This window comes from Taurulus bubalis (assembly GCF_910589615.1).
Source record: "Taurulus bubalis genome assembly, chromosome: 14".
In the NCBI taxonomy this organism is placed as follows: Eukaryota; Metazoa; Chordata; class Actinopteri; order Perciformes; family Cottidae; genus Taurulus; species Taurulus bubalis.
In genome coordinates this window covers 12,590,989-12,597,779 of record NC_136602.1, presented here as the reverse complement: position 1 = coordinate 12,597,779, position 6,791 = coordinate 12,590,989, and positions in this window count along the sequence as shown.

Below are 6,791 nucleotides of genomic sequence, written 5' to 3'. Positions count from 1 at the left end.
ACAGTGTAACAGCTTCATGAAACAAGATGAAACAGATTAATTCCTCACGCTCATGCCTCAGCAGAAATCATACATTGCAAACCTTTGTTTCCAATCCGCTTTGGTATGTGTCTGTCTGTGTAAAGGCCGAAAGCCTGGATCATGTGACTCACACATGCTCTGTCCCCTCAGGGTCTTCATCCACCGCCAGATACCTGACCAGAGTGGACCCTCAGCCTCAGCATGATTCAGAAATAACAAAATGCTTCCAGCAGCGCTTCTAAAATTAATCCCAAGAACTTGTAGTGCATTATTGCATTTTTGTTTTCTTTTGTTTCCACATAATGCACCCCATCATCTCAACTTGATGTTAAATGACTCATGAATTGTTTATGCCTTGTTTGCCAAGTAGATGAATTTCAGCTGTTCAATAAACAATGAAGCTCAAAGTGCATCCAGGATGAATCTTTCATACAAAACAACAACGTGTAATTTTGAATAATGCCATTATCTTTGGGTTGGCCCTTTAAAAATGCTTAAAGTACTCTGACATCTCTGTCAGGTACCCAATTAGAGGTTCCCAATCCTGGAGCTGCACGGCCAGCACTGTGTGGAGCTTTATTTACATATTTCCATAATGGTCGAATCAGGAGAGGGCAGTGTAGCATGAAACACTTTATTCCCTCAAATTCCAGCTCTGGTCTGAGCCTGCGAGCTCATCCAGTGTTGGGTTCTTTGTCTATAATCAGAATCAGTGTGGCTGGGAAGCAGAGGAACTGGGGCAGAAAACAGCTTCATCTCTGTTCTGATACATGCTGTCTGTTCAGAGCTTCTCATCTCTTTGCTTGTAAAGCTAAATGACAGCTCAGTGTCTCAGTTTCTGACTAATTCTATGAAATACTTTGCTGCTGCTGCAGTCGTGGCTGTAGCAGAACAAACTCCCTCATCACACGCGGAAGAGGATTATTTAACACCGCTATTCTACACATGCTCATTAGGAGTTTGTCTGTGCAACAAAAATAACCACATTGATAATTTATTCAGTCGCCAGCCACCACTTTGATCTTCCTTTTATTCCCTATCCTGATGCACTTTCATACATTTTAATTACCGTCCCATATGCTCATCCATCCACTGCTACACTGGTACTGTCGATGAACTCTGACTAAACTCCTGAATACATGCAAGACATGATTAATACTGTAAATATATAAATACAACCAACATGCTTTAGGATTGACGATATGCACTCATAACACTGCTGTGAGACTTGTTCTCCTCGTCATACTCCAATGAGAACATGCTGTGCTTTTCAGGAAAGAATTACGCAATCGTTTTTACACTATAAATGTGAATGTATGCAAGAATTTTGTTTACTTATCTTTCCAGTCTCCGTCTCTGAATAAAAACACTCTTTTATGCACTGAGACAAAGCTCAAAGGAAACGGAAGTTATTGTTAAAAATTGTTAGCTTGTAGTGACAGATAACAAAAGTCGTATTTTGTAATAAAACCAATGTTTTTCTAAATGATGGATTTTCTCACATTGAACCATATATTGTTGCAAACGATTCTGCAAGCATAGCTTACAATGTATCCCTGATTACAGTGACTATTAAAGGGGTATTTCCATGCCAAAGAAGTTGAGTCTCATACAAAGCCATTAGTGATTCAATTCAATTTATTTTGTATAGTCCAAAGTCATAGTGATGTGCCTGGCATTCCTTCGTTATAGTTTGATGGTGCATTTTTCTGGTTGGCTAAACATAAATGATTTGACCTAATGCTGACATTTAAAGTGCAGCTACAGTACAATATGGTCTGATAGCAGAAAGGCAGTCTAAAAGCAAGACTATTAGGTTTTGTTGTCAGAGCCGTCAGTTACAATCAACACACAAGGATTTATCTCCACATTGCCATTAACCTTCAAAAATCATAAAGGGAGACTTGAGATCATTAGACTACGTGTTTTACTTTTCACTAATGCTCCATCTAAAGTCATCCCAATGCTGCACCTCCTTGTCCCAGATTAAAGATAACTAACCTCCATCCAGTAGCTGAAATCGCTTCTCAGCCTCGACTTCCAGATTCAGGATTTTCTTCTTCTTCTTTTGCAGCGGCTCATTTTCATAGCTAAACTGAAAATGGGATGCCGAGAGCAATCCTCCCTGGATTATTTAAACAGCCACTTCAAAGGAGAGCAATTATAATCCTACATTATTGATATGGGAAAGAAACAGTGAGTAAATGTCATACTAGAAATGAACTGTCACAGTCATATTGTGGACGTGCAGAATGTGAGCGCAAGATAAGTGCTTTTAGGTTTGAGAGTTTAATTTCTTTTTGTGACATAAAACGATAGATTGAGTATAATCATAATATTACACCCTGTTCAAACACAAAACATTACTTGTGAACTCAGTTGTGCACTCACACACAAGAGACATACTTGCACCCACACACAGTCAAATGTTCTCGCTTGCTACATTATATTTAGTAATACATATCAATATCTAGGCTTTTTTATTATACTTGGGTCACATCTTCCATGTAATTCTCTATTAACTATTACAATAACTATTACTATATAGTTATATAAAAAGAATAAATTGTAGCTCATACTCACAGAAAAAATAGCTGTTGTGAAGTTGTATTTTTTGTGAAATAAAACTGTCAAATCTCATAGTAAGCTTACTGACCCAGATTAGAGCATGCATGTGTATGTCTGTGTTTGTAGTTAGTAGTAAGTGGCAGTGAATTATGCTGCACGTGTCCCAGAGAACGCCGTGCAGATGGTTATTTTAGTCAGACGAAAGCTGCAGGCAGCACGCTGTCATGTTGTGTAAATCTGGCTGCAGAAAAACTGTCCATCCCTGCAGGTAATGATGAGATTACTGCACGTTTTGAGAAATGATGAATGAGAACGCTGGAGAGAAAAAAATAAAATTATGTAACACTCTGCAGAGCAGTTGTGGTTTTGAATTCTGCAACCCTAGTAATAACTTTCTGTTCATTGCCATCAGCCCTGCATGAATAATAGCATTTTCTGCCTCAGTGACCTTGGTGGAATCAGAGTTTACTGACCTTTAAAATGTCTGACTCATGACCAAGTGTTCTGTCTTCAGACCTTTAACTCATTTATTTCACCTCACTCCCATTATAAATCCATAAGATATTCTTTCATGCTGCAACAATGTTATTTTTGACTGCACAGTGCACCTTTTATGTTTTGACGTGATTGCAGATGCATTCGCAGGACGTGTGTCTGTGTTCACAATATTGGACACGTCGAAGGTTGGACAGTGACATGTTGATGGTGGGTGACTTATTGCTTCCTGCCACGATGGCGATACCAACCTACCAGCATGTTTCTAATATGAAAAGAAGTCAAGGACGTGGCTGCAGGAAAGCACAACTCTTAAATCACCTCCATACCTTTTCACACAGACACCTGTATGAGGATAAAGACACAAAGACGTAGTTTTAGAAAGGAGTTTGTTTTCAGCGTAGGTCAGGAAATGAACATCCCAGCAAAACCTTGTCTTAAATCAAGCGCACCTTTAGACAGAGGCACTGTTGTGTGGAAAACAGAGAGAAGGGTCTTTAGATTAAAACAGCAGCTGTGGACATTTTGGGGTTGGCTGAGGTGATGCAAACAGCGTGACCGTCTCCAGACACTCAGCAGCTGTGTGTGAACACACACACACACACACACACACACACACACTTTCATTTATAGTGCCTTTCCTGCTAATGCTACAGTATGCGTGTTTGAAAGGGAGTCATAAATGTTGTCGTTGCAGGGTCCTTGAGCTCCGAGGAACTCGTATAAGTCATGCATGGTTCTTTGTTTGTCACAGTTAAAGGATGTGCAGAGGGCGTGTGTGTTTGCACTTGTGTGTGTTTTAATGATAGGGGAAGGAGACAAGGACAAAAAAAGGAGTAAGGCTCAAACCCCCCTTCTGAGCAAGGAATTGACATACCCTGACCTTTGAGTATGAGTAAAGTAATGTTATTGAAAAGTGTCTGAACGATGAGCTTGATATCTTTGTTACCAGCAGATGTATCAGTGACACACATACTCGGAAATAAGCTTTCAGGATTGTGATTGAACAAGAAGTCACAAAGGAACGTGTGGTGTGATAAATGTCTTGCATCACAAAAAAGAGTTACACTTGCACGATGAAATCTTCAAATGTTTGGTGCCCATACATCTAGCAGATTTTGAGAGATCTAACGCGATAGCTGACCCGTGGTGGTGTGAAAAGAGAAATCTGGCCTCCCATGAATGTCTGGACAAAATTTCATGGCAATCCGTCGAATAGTTGTTGAGATATTTCAGTATGGACCAAAGTGGTGGATTGACATTGCCATCATAGAGGGACTAGCCACTAGCATGGCTAAAAGAGAAGCTAACTTCAGGCCCTGACACTAGCAGCAATGTGGAAGTTGTATTAAAATGCCTTTATTAGTCCTATGGCTTATTCATGAGACAGTAAAACAGGCCAGATATAGATATAGGAGGCGAGGACTTTCACATCCAACATCAAATAACGTCCTTGAAGTCAACTTGAAGACTTTTACATGCAATCGAGAGCTCAGAATAGCTAACTTTACATTATTTTGTTGCACATCAGGGTTTATCAGAGTTGGAAGCAGGACTGCTGGAGAAGAGTTTGAGGATGTTTTTGAGCAAAACAAGTGGCATCAGAGAGGTGAGGATGGACTGAAAGATAGTTTTTATGTCAGGAGGTAAGAGGTACATGAGAGAGGAAACGAAAAGGCCAGAGGAGGAAGGGAAGGAGGGTACACTGCACTAATGTGGAGCGACAGGGCCGGCATCTGTTTTTAGAGTCTCCATCCATTGTCTCCCCCTGACCCCCTCTGCATCTCTCTCTGAGTCTCTCTTTGATTTTATGCCCACAGTGTGGTTCACCATCAGAAAGCAAATACCAGGATCTTCTCCCAGAGGAGTTGGAGACAGCACGACTGCTGTTATTTTTTCTACAGCCCAGGATCAGTCAGGACTGCTCTATTTAATAGCAGAAGGCTATAAAAAACATTGAAGTGTTATTACAGTAGGGGCTTGAGAAATAATTCAAAACATGTGTGTGTGTGTGTGTGTGTGTGTGTGTGTGTGTGTGTGTGTGTGTGTGTGTGTGTGTGTGTGTGTGTGTGTGTGTGTTATTACATTATTACATAAGAGATTAACATTTGGGTGTCTGGATGCAGAAACAAGGATTGGAAAGAGATGAAGGGAGGTTTCAGTCTTCTGCTCTCGGTTATGTATTTCTTGTCGCCATTCGAAAGGGAGGAAATCTGGAGATAATTTGAGCTGTTGGAATTCAGCCGCTCAAGCTCCAGTGTAATTGAGGAGAATTTACTGAAAACATGCTTGACCTGCTCCTCCCATGTCCTCCACTGAACCCCACAACTATTTATCTGTTTGTTGAGGACTTTCAGGCTCCAAGAGGCCTCTCTGAACGACTACATCATTTCATCTTCACAGCACTTCATATTTCACTCAAGAGAAGGTAGTACTGTGAGAGTAAAAAGAACATACTCCTGTAGTTACCGAGGTTGCTGGGTCGACCCTTGAGCACTAAACTGCGACACCATTCAAACTCTCCGGTAAGAAGGAAAAGAAAAGGGCTCTCTGGTCTCTGGTGCTCCGGAGCTGCACTAATATCAACACCGGAGATTGTCCGACCTTCCCTTTCAGCTCAAAAAAACACAACCTGTAGTAATAAGCAGAACCACATCTCAGAAATGTGACTTTTGGCTTTTTTTTTTAGCACATACGCTGCTCTGCTTGTTTGCATAGTTCTCCTCGATCCCGGCCCTGATGTTTAACACAAGCTCTCTTCACAGATCCTGGTGATTAAAGTTATTAACTTTTAGCTCTCTCATAAAAATAGATGGAGGTAGCAAAGTATTACTCCTCTTCCCATTAGCCAGTTCACTAACTGCATCATCAGTTATTGTATCAGGTATTGATGATGAAGATGAAGGGGGTGGGTGGATTTCTGCAATGCAGGAACATACATCGCAGGAACATACATCACTCAGTGTGAAGTCAAGGTAACACGTGGATTCACAAACACAGGCACACACACTCACACACACAAATAAAGTAATTAATTGTTCCCTGCTGATTGGACACCTGGTACTGTTGTTTCTATTAATCAATCACCAAAGCAGTAATACCCGCATTATTTTATGGTGCAGTTCTGTGTGCTTTTGCCTGTGTATCCTTTTGTGCTTGTGGTATGTTACTGCGTTGCATGTGTGTGAGTGTGTTTAACTGAGTTAGGGGATGCAGCTCCAATCCTGGATTAAAGCTCATCTCTCTCTGTGTTTATCTCCCAATGGACTATATGTGAGGAAACAGAGGGGTTTGACCCAGTTGGACACACACACACACACACACACACACACACACACACTCACACTCACACACATACACACACACACACACACACACACACACACACACACACACACACACACACACACACACACACACACACCCTAACTGTAAACCCAACCCTAAAACTAACTATGCCCCTATCATCGACCTATCCTAAGCCTTCACATTCAGTTACACACAATCATGCACCATCTCACACACTCATGGTCTCTCTCTTACTCTCTCTCACTCACACACACACACACACACACACACACACACACACACACACACACACACACACACACACACACACAGTATCTCCATGTCATCTGTGCCCTACTGTCTGTATTCTGGTGTCTGTGTGTGATGTAACAGCAGTCTGTTCTTTGTGTCCTTAAACG